Below are 11537 nucleotides of genomic sequence, written 5' to 3' on the forward strand. Positions count from 1 at the left end.
ACGGGATAGTAAATCAAATGTTTGAGATGGAGAAAGGCGGAATGTGACGTGCATCAGCGGCAGCGCTTCGCCGCGACGAGGGAGCAGCTGATGTGGGATTATCTGCCGAGCTCCCCGAGACCTGGGCTGGCACCCAGCTCCCAAAACCACACGGCCCGTTTGAACCAGGCAATCTCTGCAGTGAATCTAATCACCAGGTAAAACATTCCCGGGAACGGCGGGCCTTGCAGAGGGCTAATTACAGATGGAACTTGCCTAAGCCTTAGGAAAAGAAAAGCATGAAGACTTTATGTGGTTTTCCCAATCCAGGGCGAGCAACCTGACTAAAGAGAGATCCAACAAGTGCCCAAACTAGAAAGCAAAATTAAGATTTCAAGTCTGGTATATTTTATTATTTGACAGAAGCTCAATAGCCTTACAATAAGCAGGAACAGTGACCTCTTGCTCTGATCAACAGCATCTAATCCAAATACTGCTACCAGACTCTTCAGCACCATGGCCTGAGTCTCACAGTAACTCACCTACAGCAAGATAAATGCACTTGATCTTGCAATAGGATGCTAATGCATTTGTAATTCTGTACTTACAGTTTAAATTCACTGTAGAGACCAACTTGCAACACTTTTAACAGGCCCTAATCTCTCTGGTTTCGGTTTGAGACCAAGAGGCATTTCATATTATCAGCACTGGATTTATATTGTATGCTTAGAAAACAGAAATGGATTTCCAGGGGGTTTAATTTATCAATATCTAGTCTTTCTGGGAAACACTGGTTTGCATAGGAAAAGGGGTTAAAAGAAGGTTTAAGTGATGTCTCTAATATTTCCTGAAAACTTTGTACAAAAATATTCTATGCCACAAAAGCCCATTAAATATGCAAACTTTAATATACATTCCTCAGTAACAAATGTACAGTTAGATAACACATAAAGAATTATGAATGACTAATTATATTTTGCATATTTACAGCAAAGACAATTAGCAAATAGCTTTTATATGCAAAATAAATGAAAAAGTAATTAAGATGCACTAACTAGAGCAGCAATATCAAGTCTGTTGTCTTGTGATTCATTCCTAACAAACATAATAATTATGCATTCATTGTCATATAATTAAAACAGCTCTGTCCTTTAGAAAACTGGTTATTTACTGTATAATAACCTGAAGAGTGGCAGAAGTTCCTCATAATGGTGAGAAGGATAATTAAATATTTCTTCCTGGTGTCTGCTCACTCAGTTGAGTTTATTATCTTGAACTTGTGCAAGAAAACATTTCCTCTGCAGTTCCAAAAGCCCACCTGCTCCCTGACGGGAAGTTAGGCCTTTGCCATGCCCTGCTCCCAAGCCAGCTGTCCAAAACTCCCAGACAGGCACAGCATTAAACCCATTCCAGGGTGGGAAAGCTCAGGGGTCCAGGATGGGAATGCTCTGGATGGAGCCTGAGTGTCTGTGCTATGACCTTGGCTGAACTTCTTTGTCATTGCCAAGGATGGCCATGTTATATCATACCTCATATCATATCATAGCTTATCATATCATAGAATGGTCTGGGTTGGGCATGAACACATGGGCAGAACTCCATCCTTGAAGAACCAGAAATTTATTCATCCCACACCTCAGCTCCCCAGCTGTAACATCACCACCACTCCGCTCTGCCTTTTCCCCTTCCCTTCACTTCCCAGCTCTTCCTGCACTCCAGTAAAACATAATAAACCATCCAGTCTCAACTGGAACCCGTAATCACTCCCGAGCAGAGCAGTAATATCCAGCACTGTAAGCCGTCCTCGTAATACCAATATCATCAAGCGCTTCTTTTTTTGTCTTAAAATTCTGTTTTCCCGTAAACCTCAGCCCGCAGGACCCGCCGAGCTGCAGTGGAGGAAAAACAATGTAATTGCTTGGCTGCACGTCCGGCTGGCCTGGATCAGTAATCGGATTTCCAGGGACTCAGTAGGTAAGGGGCAGGGCAGAAGGAGCAGGTTTGCCTACGGAAGGACTTAGCTCGTGCTGCTGGTCAGGCTCCATCCTCCTCCCCAAACCCCTGGCGTGGGGCCTTGCTCCTGTCCCAGCCACTCACCTTCCTGAAAAGGGAAGAATAACCATTCCTTTTAATGTTTCTCCACAAGCTGCTCTTTCCTCTTAGTTTTTGGGCAAAACTAAACAAGTTCTGCTGGCGGAGGAAGAATCCCAGGCATGGAAGGGTCTGTACAAGGGGACATGGCAGGAGCACAGAGGTTCCCATAGGCGCATTCAGGACCATCCCTGCATGGTCCATGAAGAGGGATTCGGGGTGATTTTATTGCCTTTGGTCCTTGTGACCTCAGCCCCATTGCTGGGAGTATTTGGGGTATCCTGATACTCCCCCAGGAGGGATGGGTCAGCTAAACCCCGCTGCAGCACGCACAGGAGAAAAGAAATGAAAGGACCCCAGCTCCCAGGCACTCTGGAAATAGCACAGTGCCTGTCATGCAGTGCCCTCCAGAAGGCAGAGGATTTTTGCACAGATTTCTTAATACTCCAAGGAAAAAAAATAGAGTCCTTCTGGGCTTTGTTACACAATTCGTTTACTCAGACTTTCTCATCTGCTCATTCCCATGTCAGGAATGCAATGGGACTTTACCTGACCTACATGGAGGGACGCCCTGTGCTACACCCTACAGTGGGATGTATTTCTTTTAAGGGAATTATGCATCCTATGATGCTCAAGTTCCAGAGGGTCCCCATCCCACCCCATTTCTAATTCAGCACTTCATGTTTAGAACAGGAAAAGGGGCTGGGCCGTATTTTCTATTAAATCCTACTGAGATTTCAGTGCCTTTAGGACACACATGCACTCCCCAAGGCTGATCTGTTGCTCAGGTGGACTTCTTAACAGCTCTATTTTTCTCTATTACCCCCTCTGAAATAATCTTAAGAATGATTTATACTTCTGCTGAGCAACCAGGGCTTACTCACTTCTTGCATAGCCAATACCCAGACCATTGCTTGAGTCAGGTAAGGATGGAGGGGAAATATGGGTAAGTTTAGACAAATCACTGTGATTCCTTGGAGATCCTGACCCATTTTCCCAGTCCTGAAGACCACTTCTACCACATAGGGAGGAATGGGGAGCACAAGCCATCCTATGGGGTGCCTTAGCCGTCTTACGGGGTGCGTTAGCCACCCTACAGGGACTGTGAGCTCCCCAGAGCCTGCAAGGTGTCAGGATAGAGCAGTTCCTTGCCCAGTTCTGCACAGAGCTGTCAGGATGACAGACTTAACCTCCCTCTGTCCCTGTTTACCCAAAGTAAGAAGATTGTAAGGCTTAGTTAATGTTTGTAAGTGCCTCAGGGTTCTTATATGATAGGCTCTATGTACATGCAAGTGTATTATAACACATGTCATAGGAAGAATTAATAAAGCAGAATGTATTAATTTAAAGGTAGCAGACACTCGTGCACGATAGCCTTTCTAGCTGCTTCTTTGCAGGCACCCAGAAAATGGTATTTAAGTTAAAATCAGGTTAAAGAAAAATAATGCAGTCAATCACTGCCAGATAATCGAGTCAGTAAATATCAATTATATAAAATGAGTCACCAATAAGAACTTTGATAAAATCAGGTGGCAGGGAAAGACACTTTGGGAGGCAGATACGACACATGTATTAATTTCAGAAGATATTCTGTTCTTTTTGGAAATGTGGCTTTTATTTTGAGCACCTCCATTTTCTTCACAGCCTTTCAAAATGCTGGGAGCCCGAGAAGCAGCTGGACACAACAGCAGAAGGATGGTCCTTTTGCCTCAAAACTTTGGTGGGGGACAATGTGAGCTCCCAGGAAGGAACTGGAAGATCCTCTTAGGGTGAGAATCAAAAGCCCTTTAAGCATTCCCAAGCATAGAGGCATCCATGTGTTTGAGGTACTGGGAGGAAGTAAAAGTACAGGCAGAGCTGGGTGGGCAGGCTGGGAGCGTGGTCACTCAGACCTGGCAACTGAGAGGTGGCACTGAAGCAACACTGGCTCCAGGAGTAAGGATGGACTAGGACCTGCCTGTAGCCCAGATTCAGGGAAATGGTGATGTAGAGCAGAGCTTCCAGTGCCAGAGGATCCCTTGGAGAACTCAGCAACCTCGCTGGTGCTTACAGAAACACAAGCTTACAGAGGCCAGCTCTCTCTTTCAGCCTTTTCTTTAATCTTAAATCAAAATCTGGGGTTTTTTTTTACTTTTCCAAGGTGCTGCACCCCCTGCATTCCTCCTCCTGCCACAGAAGTCACCCCCGGGCTTGTCCCCCTGGGCACAACCATGGCACTGGGCCAGCAGCCAGGCTTTACCTGCAGTACAGGTATATTCGCCCTTGCTTATGGGGAGAGATAAGGAGCCTTTGGTAAAAGAATAAAACCAGCACTTTCTCTCTCTCTCTCTCTCTCTCAATCTGCATAAAATAAAGAGAGAAAATAAAATTCCAGCAGCTACAAGCTGGCGACATTATACTGTCATAATCCAGAAATGAACATTGATTCTGAGGAAGTCGCTTCTTCAAACTTTAACGCAACAATTAAGTATTCCATTGTCATGGCTCAATTAAATGGTATGGCCTGAGAAAATTGGGGATTGTAAAGTGAGGATGGAATGTGCTTTGATCCTCTTTCCAGGGTTATTGTTTCATTAATAAATGAACATGTCATTTGTCTCACCAGAGGGAGCTCCTGCCCTCCAGGCTTTTTCCCTTTTTTGTTCAGGTTTTATAAAGATGAATTTCCAGTGCTCTGAAATACCATGGATTAGTAGTTAAGCCTGACAGCACTTCGGGGAGTAGTGGGCTTAAAGTGCCTCACACAGGTCTCCAAAGCACTTGTTTACTAATAGAGGAAATCAGCGACCGTCTGCAGCTGCTGATATCGCATTACCATTTGGAAAGACAGTAGCTGAGATAACAAATCACACAGTTTTAATAATTACTCCTGCATTCCAGTTTTTTGTTTCCTGCGTTACTGCAAAGGCTGGATTTCTTCCAAATAAACAGATAAAAACAGTATGGAACTTTTATCTTTTAATGATAATGACAACACATCATGTTTCACTAAAAGTTTCCTGCTGGATTTTTTTCTGATTTCTAGAGTTTCAATAAAATGTAATTATACTTTATAATTTCACTCTTTTAATCTTCACTTCAAAAACTATTCACAGTTAGCAAGTTTGCTAGGCACGGAGAGGGGGTGAGGAGCAGGAGCCGACTTCCCCCACATCGGGCTGTTCAGAAATTCTGTCTGGGGGTAAACCTGTCATTGAAACGGCACAAACTGAGCTGCTTTGCATTCAAATTAATACCTAGTTTAATTTGAATATAAAATAGCTCCATTTATGTGGTTATTAAGAAAAAGTAACAAAACCGCTTGGCGATGAATGGATGTTCAAGATAGGATACACTCGCAACCTATTTCTTTTCGGTACTTGGGGGTTTATTTCTCCTTTTCTTAATCCCTTGGATACTTTGGAATTGGGATGTTTTCCTATCGATAGATAAGGCTTTAAAACAAAGCAGTATCTATGAAATCTGGATGGTTAATATAAGCTCTGGGAGTCAAAAACTTCCAATTAACCCAATACCGAATTAGGCTTCACGTGTTTTGTTCGAATACATCTTCCCATCTTGTCCTTTGCTACGCTCAGAAAAAAAGTCAGCAGTGTCAGTCACAACTTTTCTTGCTAAATAATTTCACAGATTTATTTAGGAGAGCAGAGAAGAGGAAGAAGAGAGGAACACCACAATTAGACCTTCCTCTTCCAACTCAAAAATATCCAGACTTAAAGGTAAGATAAACTTTTCTCACAGCTTTTAGTTTGCTTACCATCAGCCCATGTTCCACTGGGTGATTAAAGAAAGCTTTTTTAAAGCATTACTTCAGAATGATCTTAATTGGTGCAAGGTTGAGCCCTTTCTAGGAGGGGAGGGAAAAGGTTGAATAGCCTTTTCAAGTCACATGAAAGTTTCTAGGATGAATGTACGATAATTAGATTAATAAGTAGCTTAATTTATCACAGCTAAGGATTTCAACAGCCACACATTAGAGCAAGAAAAAAAAGATTAGTGTGATTCCAGTTTGTAAAAAATTGTACTGAAACTTGATTAACCTTAAATACAAAGTGCCTTTCTTTTTTGTGTGTAAATTCAGTAGTTAAGGGGAAAAAAAAAAAAAAACACTAAAATAATCAGAAAAGTCTTGTTCCGTTCCTTTGTGTTCACTAGCTAATGAGAGATAGCAGGGTTGTGCAAAACAACTTTTCCTGGTGATGTTATTCTTCCTAGAACATGGATTTAGAGGAAATCTGCGATCCCTGCCAGTGCTGCAGACCCCGACGATCTGTGTGAGGTGTGAGATAACATTTGCAGGGGTTAAAAACATTTCCAGCATCAGCCACTTTCATTTTAAAATGAGAGAAAATGAAGCAGCGAGAAAATGGGTGAAATATTTATTAAAGTATAGGGGAAAGTTGTGTTCACCTTACTGATGGTAATGCAGAAGAGCTGAGCAGGAGCCTGGGTGCCAGGCAGAGGAGTGGGAAACAACCAGAGGCAAGGCTAACGAAGGGGATGCAATTAGGGGCGACAATTAGCCTGGCAACACTCGATCACACAGCGCCGGTATCAGCCTAAAGTCAAACGTGGCAAAGGCACGAGCAGAGTGCAAAAATCCTTCACCCACAGATGGGAGAGGTGTGTAAAATCCTGCCAGAGCATCCAGCTTTTCCCCTCGCCACCATTCCTGCCTCTTTGCAGGACAATCCCTTAACAGAGAGCGAGGGCTTTTTGATGTTGCCATCCACCACCGAGGTTGCTTTCGGTGGTGTCATTATTTATCAGCGCCGACGTCAGCTCTCATTAATCCGACTCCTCAATACTTGTATCGCAACTGACAAAAATTCCCGGTGCTTTTTGTGACGCCGGCTGGCAGCGGGGCAAGCAGAGCCCACGGAAGGTTCTGGAGGGTGGTGGTGGTCCCTGTCAGCGCTCACCAGCCCTCGTCATTCTGAGGAGGTCTGATGCAAACCCAGCGGTGGTGAGATGTGGGGTGCTGGGTTTGGGGCTCCCCGTCCCGAATCCCTCTTTGGAAGAGGGATGAGAAGGGAGAAGGTTGGCTCATGTTCGTGGGAAAGAACAAATGAGGCTGCTCGGAGCCTACCAAAAAAAACCAAAAAAACCCACCAAAACTAAAAAATCAAATAAAATGAAAAAAAAAAAAAAAGTGTAATGAAGCGAGAGGGGGGAAACGGTTTCTTTAATTTTATCTCGCACTTAAGAGATGAGTAAGAGCACTAATGAAAGGGAGGGTAATTACAGCCCAGATAGGGCCTCTTGCACACGCTGGAACGTGGGGAAGGTTAACTCTGGTAAAGGGAGATCATACAAATCAAAGTGGCTGAGGGCACTCATGCATCGGCCTGTTTGATAAGATTGATAACTGTAACCAGTAGCTTAGGAGAATCGATTTCCACTGCCGGGGATCTCTCTGGATGCTCTCATCTTTTCTTCTGTTTACATGAAAGTGAAGCTTTAAAGATGTTTTATCATCTAATGGCGAATATGACACACAGTTACAAATGGAATCTTTTTTTAATCTCAGAATGGAAAATTTAAGCGGGGCAGTGATTCGCTTTAATTATGTATATTGAACAAATATGAAGAGATGAGAAGAAACTTGTTTTTCAGCCCACTGAACCCAAGTGCTTGCCTGTAATCTAAAATGGATATCTAATTATTGTTTAACATTATTTATTTAGGAGGAGTTACGACCTCTAATTTGCCTTTAAATGATTAATTTAGTGTTTAAATAAAGCTCCTTTTATTTAATAATGTTTTCTTAAACCAATCTTCACTAATGTCAATAAACTCTTTGTTTAACCTTCTTAAAGGAAACATTTCCTCAGCTCTGAGACAATTATGAATTAACAAAACCCATATAGAAAAATGAGCTAAGCAATTATCTAATATTATTGCAGTGTGCTTAAGAAGGGAATATTCCACACCAATAACATAAGACAAGAGAGATGAAACAAGCTTTTCTAAATATTGAGCATTTTAAGCAGTCTGCCTCTTCTTGAGGTGATAAGGCAGCACAGAAATACCCCCAAAATACTCACAGCTTGGCTAAATAAACTCTGCCACTTCCATTATCATCCTAAAGAGGTTCTTGGTTCATGTCCCAGGCACAAACAAAGCAGCACAAATATCCCCACTCCGTATGTAGGGAGATGGTCAGAGGCAATGCAGGCACCTTCCTCCTGTCCTCAGCCCTCGGCAGGGCACCCTCACCTGTGCCCAGGGTGACTTTGCATCACCAGGGTGCCCCCCTGATGTCCAGGACCAGAGGGAAGGTGTCAGACATGGGGCAAGGGACAACCAGTCACATCTCAGAAACTCCTCTCCGGACATTTGTCTCTTTTATGGAGCGGGCTCTCACATTTATATCACATCAGATATACTGGCCACTGATTGTGAAAGCAAAGTGCCTTTTGGGGGTCATAGAATCATGGAATAAATTGAGTTGGAAGGAACCTTTAAAGGTCATCTGCTCCAGCTCCCCTGCAATGAGCAGGGACAGGTGTGACTGCTGTGCATTAACTGTGAAGCACAGGTGCTACGTAATAAATTGTGCTTGTGATAATGCAGCTGCTTTCCTGGCCTTGCTTAGATCCTCTGTACTTTGCTCTGGTGCATGCTGGAGCTTGGAAGACCACAGGAAAAAACAGGCAGCCCAAACAAATCAAAACTGATGTCAAAGAGGCCAGAAAGTGGCAGGAGGTAAGCGGTAGAGGAGACAGAGGAGAGGCAGAGCTTTCAGGAGAAGCCAGATGAAACAGAAAAGCCAGGAGTGGAAGAAAGTGCTGAGAAAGAGTAAGGTGATACTCATTGCCCAGAGAAGCTGTGGCTGCCCCATCCCTGGAAGTGTTTCAGGCCAGGTTGGACAGGACTTGGAGCAACCTGGGATAGTGGAACGGGGTTGGAATGAGCTGATCTTTAAGGTCCCTGCCAGCACAAACCACTCTGTGTCTGTATGAATTAAAAAATACAAAATATCCAAGGCTTCAGGTAACACTGGTTACCATCTGTAGCTCCCTGGTGGAGGTCTGAATAGAGCTGTGCTCATTTCCCACGTGGGAAACGTGCTGCCTGCATTGTAGGCAGAGCTCAAAGGGTTCTCACTTTCAAAGTTCCTCTCTTGTACAACAAAAGCAGAGCATGGCAGGTTCTCTGCAGTTACTCCTTCCAGGTTCTGGTGAGGATCCCAGGAAGAAGAAGAGGAGACAATGTCCAGATTGGAATGAAGAGGGCTGAACAACAGTGAAGGGCACTGTGAAAGCCACAGCAGTGCAGGTGTAAAAGGAAAGAGGAAAAGAGGGAAAATGGGTGTGTAACAAGCATTGATAGGAGCACTTGGCAGTAAGGAAGAAGATTGGGAAGGGAGTCTGGTGAGCCAAAGGTTGTACCTAAAGGGATCCATGACCATGGAGGGGGAATCAGGAACATGTTTAACTCTGCAATAATTACTTCAAGGCTCTTGCAAAATGTGGTGGGTCAGTTTGAGGAGGCAGGAACCTGGCCCCAGTGCCAGATCATGGCTCCAAGGATGGTGGGAGCTCGGAGTCAGTGTGGTGGGACTGCCACACCCAGCCAGGAGCAGAGCTCCCTTCCTGTCAGAGGCTGAGAGTCACCCAGGGGTGTCCCTACTCACTCCCCAACACCTGAAAACACCCAACACATCCCTGCTCTGCTCATCTGCTCTCAGTTTCTCCCTTCCCTGGAACCATAGGTTCCCCTTTGGGGCTTTTTTTTGTTGTTGTTACAACTGTCAGATTTTTTGACTATTTTCTAAAGTTTCGATTTTATATTGTCAATTTTTTTCCCCAACCATATGGACTAAGACTTCACCCAGAGTGCAGATGTCTAGAACAAGGGAAATCTGTAATCCTTTTTATCAGTGATGTGACACTGAGACAGCCCATTTGCTGCTGGCTTGGTAGGAGGAATACCCATGAGCAGCTTATTCCTTCTCTCCCATCTTGTTCCAGCACTTGTACCCCATCCCCTGAAAACTCAGAGTACCTGAGGCCACACAACCACGGAGTCCAGCTGATGTTATCATTACAACCAGGAGTCTCTTTTGGCACTCACCCACAAGCTGATCTCTGGGTAAGTGATGATTTAGATCCACAACATGAATGAGGATGGTCTGGGAGGCCCACAAAGTCTCTTCCAGCTTTGGGATGAGCTCCCACCATGACATCTCCTCGATGCTGGTACAGCACATGTGCAGTGAAGACTTGAATCCTGCCTTCAGCTTTGCCCTTGATTCTCCATATAGCTTCTCTTCCCACAAATGCAGCTGTGCCCACCAGTCCAGAAGTTCCAGGAGGGACAAGACTCCCACAGTCCCTTTGAGAAAGGTGAAGGAAAGGCTGGTGAGCAACTCTGTGTCTTAAAATCTTCATCCCACAGCCCCCCCCCCAGACAGGTGCCCCTGAGATGTGATAGGAAGCCAAGCACAATCTCAGCTGGGTCACAGGTAAATGGGGAGGTGTGTTTGCCCTCAGGCAGCCTGAGGCTGTGCCACCCCCTCCTGAACACAGCCTGTTAAAGAGGGATCTCCTTTTAAGTAACCATTTCCCTCCAGGCTGCTGACTCCAGGAGTGCCCAGCTGCTCATCCCGGGTCAAGAAGGGCCTGGTTAAAAGGTCCTTCCCCACCTTGGATGCAGCATGGACAAGTCCCTCAGGACTTGCTTGGCAGTACCACAACATCCAGACCTTACCCCCAATACCCACTGGAGTCCTCCTGAGGTTAGAAGGTGACATGGCTTGTCCCAGCAGACACAGGAGGAATTTTCACAAGAAACCCCCAAAAACCTCTGCTATGATATGCAGAAGTCCTCTGGTAGCCTATGTGCAATCCTCAAACAGGAACAGGACAGATGCAACTTTTTTATTATTATTAGTTTAAAAACGTGGCATTGTGACTTTTTTTGAACCCTAGACAGGCAAGAATAAAGTGAAGGATTTCTTGCCTCCACCACCTCTTCAAAAAGGATTTGCACTGCACTCTGAGCTGCTAGAGAACCTTACTAACTTAAAATAAGTAAAAATTTACAAACCTAGCTAAAATTAAAACTGCTGGTTAGCAAAGAATTCACTTTGCTCCTTCCCTTCTGCTTGCTTTTAGTCAGCCCTGCAGAATTCCCACTGCCTGCATCGATGGGAATGTGTAATATTGTTTGATGAATGAATAAAATATCAGGAAGGAAGTGTCTTGTTTGTCTGTGTCTTCATTATCACCTTCCCCATCCCAGAGTTAGTGCATGGACTGTGTGGCTGGACCAGTCTGTTCTCCTTTACTGGTCATCCACTGTTTGATTTGTGCTCGCAGCTGGAAGCTCTGGACATAGGTTAAGATCGAAGGTGTTTGACGCTGTACAAACAGCAAATAAAAAGATAATCCCTCCAGAATAAGTTCAGAGTTTTGCCAGATTTTGCTTTTCCCTGAGCATCTTTATTTTACATATGAAGC

General features: G+C 44.4%; 1 long non-coding RNA gene across 1 annotated transcript; it reads left to right on the forward strand.

The window, feature by feature from the left end:
* Positions 1 to 8668: 8668 nt before the first annotated feature.
* On the forward strand, positions 8669 to 11262 carry LOC138110927 (uncharacterized). Its single transcript, XR_011151160.1, has 4 exons — positions 8669 to 8778; positions 10047 to 10167; positions 10361 to 10436; positions 10649 to 11262. It is a non-coding gene; the product is annotated as an uncharacterized lncRNA (long non-coding RNA).
* Positions 11263 to 11537: the final 275 nt, after the last annotated feature.

The sequence above is a fragment of the Aphelocoma coerulescens genome, chromosome 5 (assembly GCF_041296385.1).
Source record: "Aphelocoma coerulescens isolate FSJ_1873_10779 chromosome 5, UR_Acoe_1.0, whole genome shotgun sequence".
NCBI classification, from domain to species: Eukaryota; Metazoa; Chordata; class Aves; order Passeriformes; family Corvidae; genus Aphelocoma; species Aphelocoma coerulescens.